General features: G+C 46.3%; 1 pseudogene; it reads left to right on the plus strand.

Annotated features, from left to right (window-relative positions):
• Positions 1-5707: 5707 nt before the first annotated feature.
• Positions 5708-17249, plus strand: part of LOC119897449 — a 25314-nt pseudogene continuing 13772 nt past the window's right edge.

Genomic DNA, 17249 nt, shown 5'->3' on the forward strand with positions numbered 1-17249 from the left:
CAGACCCTCAGCTCAGTGTTCTGTTCTTTCTTGGTTCTGTCCAGACCCTCAGCTCAGTGTCTTGGCTCTGTCCAGACCCTCAGCTTAGTGTTCTGGTTCTGTCCAGACCCTCAGCTCAGTGTCTTGGTTCTGTCCAGAACCTCAGATCAGTGTTCAGTTCCGCTCTGGTTCATTCCAGACCCTCAACTCAGTTTCCTGGTTCTGTCCAGACCCTCAGCTCAGTGTTCTGTTCCGCTCTGGTTCTGCGCAGACCCTCAGTTCAGTGTCCTGGTTCTGTCCAGACCCTCAGCTCAGTGTTCTATTCCGCTCTGGTTCTGCGCAGACCCTCAGCTCAGTGTCTTTGCTCCGCCCACACCCTCAGCTCAGTGTCCCAGTTCTGTTCAGACCCTCAGCTCAGTGTTCTGTTCCGCTCTCATTCTGTCTAGACGCTCAGCTCAGTGTTCTGTTCCGCTCTGGTTCTGTCCAGACGCTCAGCTCAGTGTTCTTTTCCATTCTGGTTCTGTGCAGACCCTCAGCTCAGTGTTCTGTTCTGCTCTGGTTCTGTCCAGACGCTCAGCTCAGTGTTCTGTTCTGCTCTGGTTCTGTCCAGAAGCTCCGCTCAGTGTTCGGTTCTGCTCTGGTTCTGTGCAGACCCTCAGCTCAGTATCCTGGTTCCATCCTGGTTCTGTCCAGACCCTCAGCTCAGTGTCCCGGTTCTTTTCAGTCCCTCAGCTCAGTCTCCCGGTTCTGTCCAGTCCCTCAGCTCATTGTCCCGGTCTTTCCAGACCCTCAGCTCAGTGTCCTGGTTCTGTGCAGACCCTCAGCTCAGTGTTCTGTTCCGCTCTGGTTCTGTCCAGATGCTCAGCTCAGTGTTCTGTTCTGCTCTGGTTCTGTGCAGACCCTCAGCTCAGTGTTCTCTTCTGTCTTGGTTCTGTCCAAACCCTCAGCGCAGTGTCCCGGTTCTGTTCAGTCCCTCAGCTCAGTGTTCTGGTTCTGTCCAGACCCTCAGCTCAGTGTTCTGTTCCGCTCTGGTTCTGTCCCGACCCTCAGCTCAGTGTCCCGGTTCTGTTAAGTCCCTCAGCCCAGTATCCTGGCTCTATCCCGACCCTCAGCTCAGTGTCTTGGCTCTGTCCAGTCCCTCAGCTCAGTGTCCTGGCTCTGTCCAGACCCTCAGCTCAGTGTTCTGTTCCGTTCTGCTTCTGTTCAGACCCTCAGTTAAGTGTCTTGGCTCCGCCCAGAACCTCAGTTCAGTGTCCTGGTTCTTTTCAGACCCTCAGCTCAGTGTCCTGGTTCTTTTCAGACCCTGAGCTCAGTGTCCCAGTTCCGTTCTGCTTCTTTTCAGTCCTTCAGCTCAGTGTCTTGGCTCTGCCCAGACCCTCAGCTCAGTGTCCTGGCTCTGTCCAGACCCTCAGCTCAGTGTTCTGTTCCGCTCTGGTTCTGTGCAGACGCTCAGCTCAGTGTTCTGTTCCGCTCTGGTTCGGTGCAGATCCTCAGCTCAGTGTTCTGTTCCGTCCTGGTTCTCTCCAGACCCTCAGTGCAGTGTCCCGATTCTGTTCAGTCCCTCAGCTCAGTTTCCCATCTCTGTCCAGACCCTCAGCTCAGTGTCTTGGCTCTGCCCAGACCCTCAGCTCAGTGTTCTGTTCCGCTCTGGTTCTTTTCAGTCCTTCAGCTCAGTGTCTTGGCTCTGCCCAGACCCTCAGCTCAGTGTCCTGGTTCTGTCCAGACCCTCAGCTCAGTGTCCTGGTTCTTTTCAGACCCTCAGCTCAGTGTCCCGGTTCTTTTCAGTCCCTCAGCTCAGTCTCCCGGTTCTGTCCAGTCCCTCAGCTCATTGTCCCGGTCTTTCCAGACCCTCAGCTCAGTGTCCTGGTTCTGTGCAGACCCTCAGCTCAGTGTTCTGTTCCGCTCTGGTTCTGTCCAGATGCTCAGCTCAGTGTTCTGTTCTGCTCTGGTTCTGTGCAGACCCTCAGCTCAGTTTTCTCTTCTGTCTTGGTTCTGTCAAGACCCTCAGCGCAGTGTCCCGGTTCTGTTAAGTCCCTCAGCCCAGTATCCTGGCTCTGTCCAGACCCTCAGCTCAGTGTCCCGGTTCCGTTCTGCTTCTGTTCAGTCCCTCAGCTCAGTGTCCTGGTTCTGTCCAGACCCTCAGCTCAGTGTTCTGTTCCGCTCTGGTTCTGTGCAAACCCTCAGCTCAGTGTCCCGGTTCTTTTCAGTCCCTCAGCTCAGTGTCCTGGCTGTGTCCAGACTCTCAGTTTAGTGTTCTGTTCCGCTCTGGTTCTGTCCCGAACCTCAGCTCAGTGTCCCGGTTCTGTTAAGTCCCTCAGCCCAGTATCCTGGCTCTGTCCAGACGCTCAGCTCAGTGTTCTGTTCTGCTCTGGTTCTGTGCAGACCCTCAGCTCAGTGTTCTGTTCTTTTTCGGTTCTGTTCAGACCCTCAGCGCAGTGTCCCGGTTCTGTTAAGTCCCTCAGCTCAGTGTCTTGGCTCTGTCCAGTCCCTCAGCTCAGTGTCCTGGCTCCGCCCAGAACCTCAGTTCAGTGTCCTGGTTCTTTTCAGTCCCTCAGCTCAGTGTCTTGGCTCCGCCCAGACCCTCAGCTCAGTGTCCTGGTTCTTTTCAGACCCTGAGCTCAGTGTCCCAGTTCCGTTCTGCTTCTTTTCAGTCCTTCAGCTCAGTGTCTTGGCTCTGCCCAGACCCTCAGCTCAGTGTCCTGGTTCTGTCCAGACCCTCAGCTCAGTGGTCTGTTCTGCTCTGGTTCTGTGCAGACGCTCAGCTCAGTGTTCTGTTCCGCTCTGGTTCCTTCCAGACCCTCAACTCAGTGTTCTTTTCCATTCTGGTTCTGTACAGACCCTCAGCTCAGTTTCCTGGTTCTGTTCAGTCCCTCTGTTCAGTCCCTCAGCTCAGTGTTCTGTTCTGTTCTGCTTCTGTTCAGACCATCAGCTCAGTGTCTTGGCTCCGCCCAGACCCTCAGCTTAGTGTCCTGGTTCTGTGCAGACCCTCAGCTCAGTATCCTGGTTCCATCCTGGTTCTGTCCAGACCCTCAGCTCAGTGTCCTGGTTCTTTTCAGACCCTCAGCTCAGTGTCCCGGTTCTTTTCAGTCCCTCAGCTCAGTCTCCCGGTTCTGTCCAGACCCTCAGCTCAGTGTCCTGGTTCTGTGCAGACTCTCAGCTCAGTGTTCTGTTCTGCTCTGGTTCTGTGCAGACCCTCAGCTCAGTGTTCTCTTCTGTCTTGGTTCTTTCCAGACCCTCAGCGCAGTGTCCCGGTTCCGTTCTGCTTCTGTTCAGTCCCTCAGCTCAGTGTCGTGGTTCTGTTCAGACCCTCAACTTAGTGTCCTGGTTCTTTTCAGACCCTCAGCTCTGTGTTCATTTCCGTTCTGCTTCTGTTCAGACCCTCAGCTAAGTGTCTTGGCTCCGCCCAGAACCTCAGTTCAGTGTCCTGGTTCTTTTCAGACCCTGAGCTCAGTGTCCTGGTTTTGTTCAGACCCTCAGCTTAGTGTCCTGGTTCTTTTCAGTCCCTCAACTCAGTGTTCTGTTCCGCTCAGGTTCTGTGCAGACCCTCAGCTCAGTGTCCTGGTTCCATCCTGGTTCTGTCCAAACCCTCAGCTCAGTGTCCTGGTTCTTTTCAGACCCTCAGCTCAGTGTCCTGGTTCTTTTCAGTCCCTCAACTCAGTGTCCCGACTCTGTGCAGACCCTCAGCTCAGTATCCTGGTTCCATCCTGCTTCTGTTCAGTCCCTCAGCTCAGTGTCCTGGTTCTTTTCAGTCCCTCAGCTCAGTGTCTTGGCTCCGCCCAGACCCTCAGCTCAGTGTCCTGGTTCTGTTCAGACCCTCAGCTCAGTGTCCCGGCTCTGTCCAGACCCTCAGCTCAGTGTTCTGTTCCGATCTGGTTCTGTCCAGACGCTCTGCTCAGTGTTCTGTTCTTCTCTGGTTCTGTGCAGACCCTCAGCTCAGTGTCCTGGTTCCATCCTGGTTCTGTCCAGACCCTCAGCTCATTGTCCTGGTTCTTTTCAGTCCCTCAGCTCAGTGTCTTTGCTCCGCCCAGACCCTCAGCTCAGTGTCCCGGTTCTGTTCAGACCCTCAGCTCAGTGTTCTGTTCCGCTCTCATTCTGTCCAGACCCTCAGCTCAGTGTTCTGTTCCACTCTGGTTCTGTCCAGACCCTCAGCACAGTGTCCTGGTTCTGTCCAGACCCTCAGCTCAGTGTCTTGGCTCCGCCCAGGCCCTCAGCTCAGTGTCCTGTTTCTTTTCAGATCCTCAGCTCAGTGTCCTGGTTCTGTCCAGACCCTCAGCTCAGTGTTCTGTTCTTTGTTGTTTCTGTCCAGACCCTCAGCTCAGTGTCTTGGCTCTGTCCAGACCCTCAGCTTAGTGTCCTGGTTCTGTGCAGACCCTCAGCTCAGTGTTCTGTTCCGCTCTGGGTCTGTCCAGACGCTCAGCTCAGTGTTCTGTTCCGCTCAGGTTCTGTCCAGACTCTCAGCTCAGTGTTCTGTTCTGCTCTGGTTCTGTGCAGACCCTCAGCTCAGTGTTCTGTTCTTTGTTGTTTCTGTCCAGACCCTCAGCTCAGTGTCTTGGCTCTGTCCAGACCCTCAGCTTAGTGTTCTGGTTCTGTCCAGACCCTCAGCTCAGTGTCTTGGTTCTGTCCAGAACCTCAGATCAGTGTTCAGTTCCGCTCTGGTTCATTCCAGACCCTCAACTCAGTTTCCTGGTTCTGTCCAGACCCTCAGCTCAGTGTTCTGTTCCGCTCTGGTTCTGCGCAGACCCTCAGTTCAGTGTCCTGGTTCTGTCCAGACCCTCAGCTCAGTGTTCTATTCCGCTCTGGATCTGCGCAGACCCTCAGCTCAGTGTCTTTGCTCCGCCCAGACCCTCAGCTCAGTGTCCCAGTTCTGTTCAGACCCTCAGCTCAGTGTTCTGTTCTGCTCTGGTTCTGTGCAGACCCTCAGCTCAGTGTCCTGGTTCCATCCTGGTTCTGTCTAGACCCTCAGCTCATTGTCCTGGTTCTTTTCAGTCCCTCAGCTCAGTGTCTTTGCTCCGCCCAGACCCTCAGCTCAGTGTCCCGGTTCTGTTCAGACCCTCAGTTCAGTGTTCTGTTCCGCTCTCATTCTGTCCAGACCCTCAGCTCAGTGTTCTGTTCCACTCTGGTTCTGTCCAGACCCTCAGCACAGTGTCCTGGTTCTGTCCAGACCCTCAGCTCAGTGTCCTGGTTCTTTTCAGACCCTTTGCTCAGTGTCCCGGTTCTGTCCAGACCCTCAGCTCAGTGTCCCGGTCTTTCCAGACCCTCAGCTCAGTGTCCTGGTTCTGTGCAGACCCTCAGCTCAGTGTTCTGTTCCGTCCTGGTTCTGTCCAGACCTTCAGCGCAGTGTCCTGGTTCTTTTCAGACCCTCAGCTCAGTGTCTCGGTTCTTTTCAGTCCCTCAGCTCAGTGTCCCGGTTCTGTCAAGACCCTCAACTCAGTGTCCTGGTTCTTTTCAGTCCCTCAGTTCAGTTTCCCAGTTAGGTCCAGACCCTCAGTTCAGTTTTCTTTTCCGTTCTGGTTCTGTTCAGCCCATTAGCTCAGTATTGTGTTCGGTACTACAACAGACAGCAGTGATACTACATGCAGCAGTAGGTCGCAGTACACATGGAGTTCAGTCTGAAATGGATCAGTTTGGTTTGGATGAGACCTGGGAGGCGGGTCTGCCACCATCAGTCACCTGACAGGCAGCAGAATACTTAAACATTTATGGATTTAATCTCAACACATGTATTTCAAGGATCAACATGTCTTTGTGAAGAAAATGGATCATATGTTTAAACAGTTTCTGCAGTGACTCCTCCAGGCTGCCGTAGACTCACTGCTTCATTTCCTGTCTGACCAGAAAGGAACCAAAGAAGAACAGAGGATGAAGAACAAAGTCAGCAGCACTCAAGGTAACACACACACACAGCCAATCAGAGAGCAGGATGCTGTGAAACATGTTGCCAACATACTAGCCTGTTATATCTTAGCACTTAGCTAGCAGTTTAGAAGTTACTTACAGTAGCTGACCCCTGAGTCACGAGTGAAGGTCACCCAGACGCAGACAGGTAACCTGCAGGTATTGTTGTAACCATAGTAACTGTTTGCATAACATCATAGAGTACGGTCTAGACCTGCTCTTTTGTGAAAAGCTCTGTGAGATAACTGTTGTTGTGATTTGGCGCTATATAAATAAAATTGAATTGAACTGTGTGTGTCCAGTGAGCGTAAAGAGGCGGTCCTGGTCCTGGCAACAGTACCTGAACGAACAGAAAGCTGAAGCTGCTCCTCTGTCACTGTTTACACAGGTAATACACACACAGGTAACACACACCTGTCACAAGTCAGACTGTGCTCACACCGGGATACCTGGGTAGAGTTTAACTGGGAGGTTGATAGCTACACCAGCGACAGACACCAATGTGTCACGGGCTCACGCTACAGGTCAAATCAGGACATCCAAAAAACTACTTCACTCCATGGGGGATGGGGCAAAACACTGAACCCAGAAAGTCAGGTGGTTATGGCGGAGCAAGCTAGACACAGGTGGAAGGGATTAGGGTGGAGAAAACAAGACACAGGTGGAAGTGGTTTGTGCGGAGCAAGCTAGACACAGGTGGAAGTGGTTTGGGCAGAGCAAACAAGGCACAGGTAGAAGTGGTTTGGGCAGAGTAAACAAGGCACAGGTAGAAGTGGTTTGGGCGGAGCAAACAAGGCATAGGTGGAAGTGGTTTGGGCGAAGCAAGCTAGACTCAGGTGGAAGGGATTAGAGCGGAGAAAACAAGACACAAGTGGAAGTGGTTGGGGAGGAGCAAGCTAGACACAGGAGGCAGAATACAGCTCCAACAGACAGGAGACCCGGTGTGCTCTGTGCCATCTGATTGGTTGGTTTGTTCCCCTGCACAGATGTTTATCCAATAATCATTCAGTCATCTGATTGACTGATGTAACCATAAAATGCAGTGAAGGTGAACTCTGATAGAAACTCACCACTTGAAGCGTCAAATAATCAAATCAAGACTGTAGAAATGATGATTATTGATCTGATACCAACTATCAATATATTTGTGATGTCCTGTCTCTCTCTCTATCTCTCTCTGACCTGTCTCTCTATCAATTCAATCAATTCAAATTAGCTTTATTGGCATGAATGTAACATCAACATTGCCAAAGCATCATATATACAACATAACAATCAACCCCATACATTTCATTCTATTTCTCTGACCTGTCTCTCTCTCTCTCTGACCTGTGTCTCTCTCTCTCTGACCTGTCTGTCTCTCTCTGACCTGTCTCTCTATCTCTTTCTGACCTGTCTCTCTCTCTGAACTGTCTCTCTCTCTCTCTGAACTGTCTCTCTCTCTCTGACCTGTCTCTCTGTCTCTCTCTGACCTGTCTCTCTGTCTCTCTCTGACCTGTCTCTCTCTCTCTCTGACCTGTCTCTCTCTCTGACCTGTTTCTCTGTCTCTCTCTGACCTGTCTCTCTCTCTCTCTGACCTGTCTCTCTGTCTCTCTCTGACCTGTCTCTCTCTCTGACCTGTCTCTCTCTCTAACCTCTCTGTCTCTCTCTGACCTGTCTCTCTGTCTCTCTCTGACCTGTCTCTCTGACCTGTCTGTCTCTCTCTCTGACCTGTCTCTCTCTGACCTGTCTCTCTCTCTCTCTGACCTGTCTCTCTCTCTGACCTGTTTCTCTGTCTCTCTCTGACCTGTCTGTCTCTCTCTGACCTGTCTCTCTGTCTCTCTCTGACCTGTCTCTCTATCTCTCTCTGACCTGTCTCTCTCTCTGACCTGTCTGTCTCTCTCTGACCTGTCTCTCTGTCTCTCTCTGACCTGTCTCTCTATCTCTCTCTGACCTGTCTCTCTCTCTGACCTGTCTCTCTCTCTAACCTCTCGGTCTCTCTCTGACCTGTCTCTCTGTCTCTCTCTGACCTGTCTCTCTGACCTGTCTGTCTTTCTCTCTGACCTGTCTCTCTCTCTCTGACCTGTCTCTCTCTCTCTGACCTGTCTCTGTCTCTCTCTCTGACCTGTCTCTCTCTCTCTCTCTCTCTCTGACCTGTCTCTCTCTCTGACCTGTCTGTCTCTCTCTCTGACCTGTCTCTCTCTCTGACCTGTCTCTCTCTCTAACCTCTCGGTCTCTCTCTGACCTGTCTCTCTGTCTCTCTCTGACCTGTCTCTCTCTCTGACCTCTCTGTCTCTCTCTGACCTGTCTCTCTGACCTGTCTGTCTTTCTCTCTGACCTGTCTCTCTCTCTCTGACCTGTCTCTGTCTCTGTCTCTGACCTGTCTCTCTCTCTCTCTCTCTCTCTCTGACCTGTCTCTCTCTCTGACCTGTCTCTCTCTCTCTCTCTGAGCTGTCATTTCAATTCAGATTAGCTTTATTGGCATGAATGTGTAACAACAACATTGCCAAAGCATCATACATACAACGTAAGAACAATCAACCCCATATATTTCATTAAACAAGTAATTAAAGCGTAAAGTAATCAAAGCGTATGTGTTTGTGTTAAAAGAAAAAATAAATAAATAAAACAGTAAACGTGTGTGTGTGTGTGTGTGTGTGTTAAAAAATATATATTAAAAATAAAATAAATAAATGAAACAGTAACGTGTGTGTGTATATATTAATAGACAAACAAATAATTAATTTATTAAAAAATAATAAAATATTTAAAAAAGAAATCAGTATCAAATGTTTATCAGTCTGAGGCTCCACTGGTTGTCCTCACTTCATGGCATGTGTGTCTGATATGAATTCGAATTCGGGGTATATTTGGGAAATGTTTGCAAAGTGTTTTTGTCTTAGTGTTTTATATTTAGGGCATGAGGTTAGAAAGTGCAGCTCTGTCTCTACCTGTCCCCTCAAGTCAACACTTTGGGACATTTTATTGTACTCAGGTAATTTACCAGTGTGAATTCTCTCTCTCTCTCTCTCTCTCTCTCTCTCTCTCTCTCTCTCTCTCTTTCTATCTCTCTCTTTGACCTGTCTGTCTGTCAGTCCCAGTCCTTCCCTAGCAAGAGAGCTGGTTTTAAAGTTGGAATGAAGCTGGAGGGCATCGACCCGCTGCACCCCTCCATGTTGTGTGTGCTGACGGTCGCAGAGGTAACACACACACACACACACACACACACACACACACACACACACACACACACACACACACACACACACTGAGCTGAAGAGACAACCTTTGGGTCGTGTAGAAAATGTTACCGCCACTAGATGGAGCCAGATGACTCAGGACATCATGGCCGGCAGCATAACTAAGGGATGGTTCAGGACTCACCTGAGCCAGCCCTAACTATAAGCTTTATCAAAGAGGAAAGTCTTAAGCCTACTCTTAAATGTGGAGATGGTGTCTGCCTCCTGAACCCAAACTGGAACCTGGTTCCACAGGAGAGGAGCTTGATAGCTGAACGCTCTGGCTCCTAGTCTACTTTTGGAGACTCTAGGAACCACAAGTAACCCTGCATTCTGGGAGCGCAGTGCTCTGGTGGGGTAGTAAGGTACTATGAGCTCTTTAAGATAAGATGGTGCCTGACCATTAAGAGCTTTGTAGGTAAGAAGAAGGATTTTAAATTCTATTCTGGATTTTACTGGAAGCCAATGCAGAGAAGCTAAAACAGGAGAAATGTGATCTCTTTTCCTGGTTCCTGTCAGAACACGTGCTGCAGCATTCTGGATCAGCTGAAGAGTCTTAATGGACTTTTTCGAGCAGCCTGTTAATAAGGAATTGCAGTAATCCAGCCTAGAAGTAACAAATGCATGGACAGTTGTGTACATTTTCACTGTGATCTGGAGACCTGCGAGGAGTAGGCAAATTAACAAGCTGATGAATGTTCTTACCTTGACGTACACCATACAGAGCGACGGACAGGTGTCATTATGTAGTAACGTCACTGTCATGAGAAAAATGTAGATGTGAACCTCAGATCTGATGGAATGTAATGTGCAATATGCTTCACCACTGAAACAGCGTTTTGTGTCTGAGTAATGAAGAGACACGGTTCAACAAGTTCAGTAACTGGAAAAAGCCATCAAGTTTTTAGATACAGGTCTGTAGTTACAGGTCTGTTGTAGTTTGAAGGTTAGATACAGGTCTGTTGCAGTTTGAAGGTTAGTGTTGTAGTTTGAAGGTTAGATACATGTCTGTTGTAGTTTGAAGGTTAGATACAGGTCTGTTGCAGTTTGAAGGTTAGATACAGGTCTGTTGCAGTTTGAAGGTTAGTGTTGTAGTTTGAAGGTTAGATACAGGTCTGTTGCAGTTTGAAGGTTAGTGTTGTAGTTTGAAGGTTAGATACAGGTCTGTTGCAGTTTGAAGGTTAGTGTTGTAGTTTGAAGGTTAGATACAGGTCTGTTGTAGTTTGAAGGTTAGATACAGGTCTGTTGCAGTTTGAAGGTTAGTGTTGTAGATTGAAGGTTAGATACAGGTCTGTTGCAGTTTGAAGGTTAGATACAGGTCTGTTGCAGTTTGAAGGTTAGTGTTGTAGTTTGAAGGTTAGATACAGGTCTGTTGCAGTTTGAAGGTTAGATACAGGTCTGTTGCAGTTTGAAGGTTAGTGTTGTAGTTTGAAGGTTAGATACAGGTCTGTTGCAGTTTGAAGGTTAGTGTTGTAGTTTGAAGGTTAGATACAGGTCTGTTGTAGTTTGAAGGTTAGATACACGTCTGTTGCAGTTTGAAGGTTAGTGTTGTAGTTTGAAGGTTAGATACACGTCTGTTGTAGTTTGAAGGTTAGATACATGTCTGTTGCAGTTTGAAGGTTAGATACAGGTCTTTTGTAGTTTGAAGGTTAGATACACGTCTGTTGCAGTTTGAAGGTTAGTGTTGTAGTTTGAAGGTTAGATACAGGTCTGTTGTAGTTTGAAGGTTAGATACACGTCTGTTGTAGTTTGAAGGTTAGATACACGTCTGTTGTAGTTTGAAGGTTAGATACATGTCTGTAGTTTGAAGGTTAGATACAGGTCTGTTGCAGTTTGAAGGTTAGTGTTGTAGTTTGAAGGTTAGATACAGGTCTGTTGTAGTTTGACGGTTAGATACATGTCTGTAGTTTGAAGGTTAGATACAGGTCTTTTGTAGTTTGAAGGTTAGATACAGGTCTGTTGCAGTTTGAAGGTTAGTGTTGTAGTTTGAAGGTTAGATACACGTCTGTTGCAGTTTGAAGGTTAGTGTTGTAGTTTGAAGGTTAGATACACGTCTGTTGTAGTTTGAAGGTTAGATACATGTCTGTAGTTTGAAGGTTAGATACACGTCTGTTGTAGTTTGAAGGTTAGTGTTGTAGTTTGAAGGTTAGATACAGGTCTGTTGTAGTTTGAAGGTTAGATACAGGTTTGTTGCAGTTTGAAGGCTAGTGTTGTAGTTTGAAGGTTAGATACATGTCTGTAGTTTGAAGGTTAGATACACGTCTGTTGTAGTTTGAAGGTTAGATACACGTCTGTTGTAGTTTGAAGGTTAGATACAGGTCTGTTGCAGTTTGAAGGTTAGTGTTGTAGTTTGAAGGTTAGATACAGGTCTGTTGTAGTTTGAAGGTTAGATACTGGTCTGTTGCAGTTTGAAGGTTAGATACAGGTCTGTTGCAGTTTGAAGGTTAGTGTTGTAGTTTGAAGGTTAGATACACGTCTGTTGTAGTTTGAAGGTTAGATACAGGTCTGTTGCAGTTTGAAGGTTAGTGTTGTAGTTTGAAGGTTAGATACACGTCTGTTGTAGTTTGAAGGTTAGATACAGGTCTGTTGCAGTTTGAAGGTTAGTGTTGTAGTTTGAAGGTTAGATACACGTCTGTTGTAGTTTGAAGGTTAGATACACGTCTGTTGTAGTTTGAAGGTTAGATACAGGTCTGTTGCAGTTTGAAGGTTAGTGTTGTAGTTTGAAGGTTAGTGTTGTAGTTTGAAGGTTAGATACACGTCTGTTGTAGTTTGAAGGTTAGATACAGGTCTGTTGCAGTTTGAAGGTTAATGTTGTAGTTTGAAGGTTAGTGTTGTAGTTTGAAGGTTAGATACACGTCTGTTGTAGTTTGAAGGTTAGATACAGGTCTTTTGTAGTTTGAAGGTTAGATACACGTCTGTTGTAGTTTGAAGGTTAGATACACGTCTGTTGTAATTTGAATGTTAGATACAGGTCTGTTGCAGTTTGAAGGTTAGATACAGGTCTTTTGTAGTTTGAAGGTTAGATACACGTCTGTTGCAGTTTGAAGGTTAGATACAGGTCTGTTGCAGTTTGAAGGTTAGTGTTGTAGTTTGAAGGTTAGATACACGTCTGTTGTAGTTTGAAGGTTAGATACAGGTCTGTTGCAGTTTGAAGGTTAGTGTTGTAGTTTGAAGGTTAGATACACGTCTGTTGTAGTTTGAAGGTTAGATACAGGTCTTTTGTAGTTTGAAGGTTAGATACACGTCTGTTGTAGTTTGAAGGTTAGATACACGTCTGTTGTAATTTGAATGTTAGATACAGGTCTGTTGCAGTTTGAAGGTTAGATACAGGTCTTTTGTAGTTTGAAGGTTAGATACACGTCTGTTGCAGTTTGAAGGTTAGTGTTGTAGTTTGAAGGTTAGATACAGGTCTGTAGTTTGAAGGTTAGATACAGGTCTGTTGTAGTTTGAAGGTTAGATACAGGTCTGTTGCAGTTTGAAGGTTAGTGTTGTAGTTTGAAGGTTAGTGTTGTAGTTTGAAGGTTAGATACACGTCTGTTGTAGTTTGATGGTTAGATACACGTCTGTTGTAGTTTGAAGGTTAGATACAGGTCTGTTGTAGTTTGAAGGTTAGATACAGGTCTGTTGTAGTTTGAAGGTTAGATACACGTCTGTTGTAATTTGAATGTTAGATACAGGTCTGTTGCAGTTTGAAGGTTAGATACAGGTCTGTTGCAGTTTGAAGGTTAGTGTTGTAGTTTGAAGGTTAGATACACGTCTGTTGTAGTTTGAAGGTTAGATACACGTCTGTTGCAGTTTGAAGGTTAGTGTTGTAGTTTGAAGGTTAGATACAGGTCTTTTGTAGTTTGAAGGTTAGATACACGTCTGTTGCAGTTTGAAGGTTAGTGTTGTAGTTTGAAGGTTAGATACACGTCTGTTGTAGTTTGAAGGTTAGATACATGTCTGTAGTTTGAAGGTTAGATACAGGTCTGTTGCAGTTTGAAGGTTAGTGTTGCAGTTTGAAGGTTAGTGTTGTAGTTTGAAGGTTAGATACAGGTCTGTTGCAGTTTGAAGGTTAGATACAGGTCTGTTGTAGTTTGAAGGTTAGATACACGTCTGTTGTAGTTTGAAGGGTAGATACAGGTCTGTTGCAGTTTGAAGGTTAGTGTTGTAGTTTGAAGGTTAGATACAGGTCTGTTGTAGTTTGAAGGTTAGATACACGTCTGTTGCAGTTTGAAGGTTAGTGTTGTAGTTTGAAGGGTAGATACAGGTCTGTTGCAGTTTGAAGGTTAGTGTTGTAGTTTGAAGGTTAGATACAGGTCTGTTGTAGTTTGAAGGTTAGATACACGTCTGTTGCAGTTTGAAGGTTAGTGTTGTAGTTTGAAGGTTAGATACAGGTCTTTTGTAGTTTGAAGGTTAGATACACGTCTGTTGTAGTTTGAAGGTTAGATACACGTCTGTTGTAATTTGAATGTTAGATACAGGTCTGTTGCAGTTTGAAGGTTAGATACAGGTCTTTTGTAGTTTGAAGGTTAGATACACGTCTGTTGCAGTTTGAAGGTTAGATACAGGTCTGTTGCAGTTTGAAGGTTAGTGTTGTAGTTTGAAGGTTAGATACACGTCTGTTGTAGTTTGAAGGTTAGATACACGTCTGTTGCAGTTTGAAGGTTAGATACAGGTCTGTTGCAGTTTGAAGGTTAGTGTTGTAGTTTGAAGGTTAGTGTTGTAGTTTGAAGGTTAGATACACGTCTGTTGTAGTTTAAAGGTTAGATACAGGTCTTTTGTAGTTTGAAGGTTAGATACACGTCTGTTGTAGTTTGAAGGTTAGATACACGTCTGTTGTAATTTGAATGTTAGATACAGGTCTGTTGCAGTTTGAAGGTTAGATACAGGTCTTTGTAGTTTGAAGGTTAGATACACGTCTGTTGCAGTTTGAAGGTTAGTGTTGTAGTTTGAAGGTTAGATACAGGTCTGTAGTTTGAAGGTTAGATACAGGTCTGTTGTAGTTTGAAGGTTAGATACAGGTCTGTTGCAGTTTGAAGGTTAGTGTTGTAGTTTGAAGGTTAGTGTTGTAGTTTGAAGGTTAGATACACGTCTGTTGTAGTTTGATGGTTAGATACACGTCTGTTGTAGTTTGAAGGTTAGATACAGGTCTGTTGTAGTTTGAAGGTTAGATACAGGTCTGTTGTAGTTTGAAGGTTAGATACACGTCTGTTGTAATTTGAATGTTAGATACAGGTCTGTTGTAGTTTGAAGGTTAGATACAGGTCTGTTGTAGTTTGAAGGTTAGATACACGTCTGTTGTAATTTGAATGTTAGATACACGTCTGTTGTAATTTGAATGTTAGATACAGGTCTGTTGCAGTTTGAAGGTTAGATACAGGTCTTTTGTAGTTTGAAGGTTAGATACACGTCTGTTGCAGTTTGAAGGTTAGTGTTGTAGTTTGAAGGTTAGATACACGTCTGTTGTAGTTTGAAGGTTAGATACACGTCTGTTGTAGTTTGAAGGTTAGATACATGTCTGTAGTTTGAAGGTTAGATACAGGTCTGTTGCAGTTTGAAGGTTAGTGTTGCAGTTTGAAGGTTAGTGTTGTAGTTTGAAGGTTAGATACAGGTCTGTTGCAGTTTGAAGGTTAGATACAGGTCTGTTGTAGTTTGAAGGTTAGATACACGTCTGTTGTAATTTGAATGTTAGATACAGGTCTGTTGCAGTTTGAAGGTTAGATACAGGTCTTTTGTAGTTTGAAGGTTAGATACACGTCTGTTGCAGTTTGAAGGTTAGTGTTGTAGTTTGAAGGTTAGATACACGTCTGTTGCAGTTTGAAGGTTAGTGTTGTAGTTTGAAGGTTAGATACACGTCTGTTGTAGTTTGAAGGTTAGATACATGTCTGTAGTTTGAAGGTTAGATACAGGTCTGTTGCAGTTTGAAGGTTAGTGTTGCAGTTTGAAGGTTAGTGTTGTAGTTTGAAGGTTAGATACAGGTCTGTTGCAGTTTGAAGGTTAGATACAGGTCTGTTGTAGTTTGAAGGTTAGATACACGTCTGTTGTAGTTTGAAGGTTAGATACAGGTCTGTTGTAGTTTGAAGGTTAGATACAGGTCTGTTGTAGTTTGAAGGTTAGATACAGGTCTGTTGTAGTTTGAAGGTTAGATACACGTCTGTTGTAGTTTGAAGGTTAGATACAGGTCTGTTGCAGTTTGAAGGTTAGATACAGGTCTGTTGTAGTTTGAAGGTTAGATACAGGTCTGTTGCAGTTTGAAGGTTAGATACAGGTCTGTTGTAGTTTGAAGGTTAGATACAGGTCTGTTGTAGTTTGAAGGTTAGATACACGTCTGTTGTAGTTTGAAGGTTAGATACAGGTCTGTTGCAGTTTGAAGGTTAGTGTTGTAGTTTGAAGGTTAGATACATGTCTGTTGTAGTTTGAAGGTTAGTGTTGTAGTTTGAAGGTTAGATACAGGTCTGTTGCAGTTTGAAGGTTAGTGTTGTAGTTTGAAGGTTAGATACAGGTCTGCAGTTGAAGGTTAGATACATGTCTGTAGTTTGAAGGTTAGATGAAGAAGAAGAGGTTTGATCTCCTTTCTCCCTCTCAGGTGATTGGTTATCGGCTCCGTCTCCATATTGACGGATACTCGGAGTGCTATGACTTTTGGGTAAATGCCGACTCAGCAAGCATCAAACCCGCAGGCTGGAGTAAAGACCACAACCACAAGCTCCACCCACCCAAAGGTAAGTACAGGTAGTCCAGCCCCTTAAGATAAACCACCTGACACAGGTGACATCACTCTACCTGTCTCTGTCTCTGCAGGTCACAGTGAGATCGATTTTGATTGGCCGCTCTACCTGCAGTCCACTGGCTCTCATGCTGCTCCTCCGACCCTGTTCACCTGTCGCACTGCGGTCAGTATACACCTGTCTGACCACCTGTCTGTCTGTCTCTCAGAGCTGTGGATTCAGTCTCACCACCTGTCTCTCTGCCTCTGTCTGTCTGTCTCTCAGAGCTGTGGGTTCACTGTGGGAATGAAGTTGGAGGCGGTTGACAGGAAGAACCCTGGTCTGGTCTGCGTCGCCTCCGTCACTGATGTCATCGATGACCACTTCTTGGTCCACTTTGACAACTGGGACGACACATATGACTACTGGTGAGACAGACAGGTCGGACAGACAGGCCAGAGACAGACAGGTCAGACAGACAGGTCGGACAGTGAGGTCAGAGACAGGTCAGACAGACAGGTCGGACAGACAGGTCGGACAGTGAGGTCAGAGACAGACAGGCCAGAGAGAGACAGGTTGGAAAGAGACAGGTCAGAGACAGACAGGTTGGAAAGACAGGCCAGAGACAGACAGATCAGAGACAGACAGGCCAGACAGACCATAGCAGTAGTATCTGCAGCAGTACTGGTATGTGTAGCAGTAGCAGTAGTATATGCAGCAGTACTGGTATGTGTAGCAATAGCAGTAGTATCTGCAGCAGTACTGGTATGTGTAGCAGTAGTATATGCAGCAGTACTGGTATGTGTAGCAATAGCAGTAGTATCTGCAGCAGTACTGGTATGTGTAGCAGTAGTATCTGCAGCAGTACTGGTATGTGGAGCAGTAGCAGTAGTAAATGCAGCAGTACTGGTATGTGTAGCGGTAGTATCTGCAGCAGTACTGGTATGTGTAGCAGTAGTATCTGCAGCAGTACTGGTATGTGTAGCAATAGCAGTATTATCTGCAGCAGTACTGGTATGTGTAGCAGTAGTATCTGCAGCAGTACTGGTATGTGTAGCAGTAGTATCTGCAGCAGTACTGGTATGTGTAGCAGTAGTAAATGCAGCAGTACTGGTATGTGTAGCAGTAGCAGTAGCAGTAGTATCTGCAGCAGTACTGGTATGTGTAGCAGTAGTATCTGCAGCAGTACTGGTATGTGTAGTTGCAGTGGTGGCCAGCAGGGGGAGCTCACAGTGTTTATTGGTTCCTGTATCGATCAGGTGCGACGGCAGCAGTCCGTACATCCATCCTGTGGGCTGGTGTGAAGAACAGGGACGACCTTTGACCGCTCCACAGGGTACACACACGCAGTACACACACAGTACACACACGCAGTACACACACACAGTACACACACAGTACACACACACAGTACACACACACAGTACACACACACAGTACACACACAGTACACACACGCAGTACACAC

This window comes from Micropterus salmoides, unplaced genomic scaffold (genome assembly GCF_014851395.1).
Source record: "Micropterus salmoides isolate LMB-PRFRI ecotype aquatic unplaced genomic scaffold, ASM1485139v1 Ms_hic_scaffold_1, whole genome shotgun sequence".
Lineage (NCBI taxonomy): Eukaryota > Metazoa > Chordata > Actinopteri > Centrarchiformes > Centrarchidae > Micropterus > Micropterus salmoides.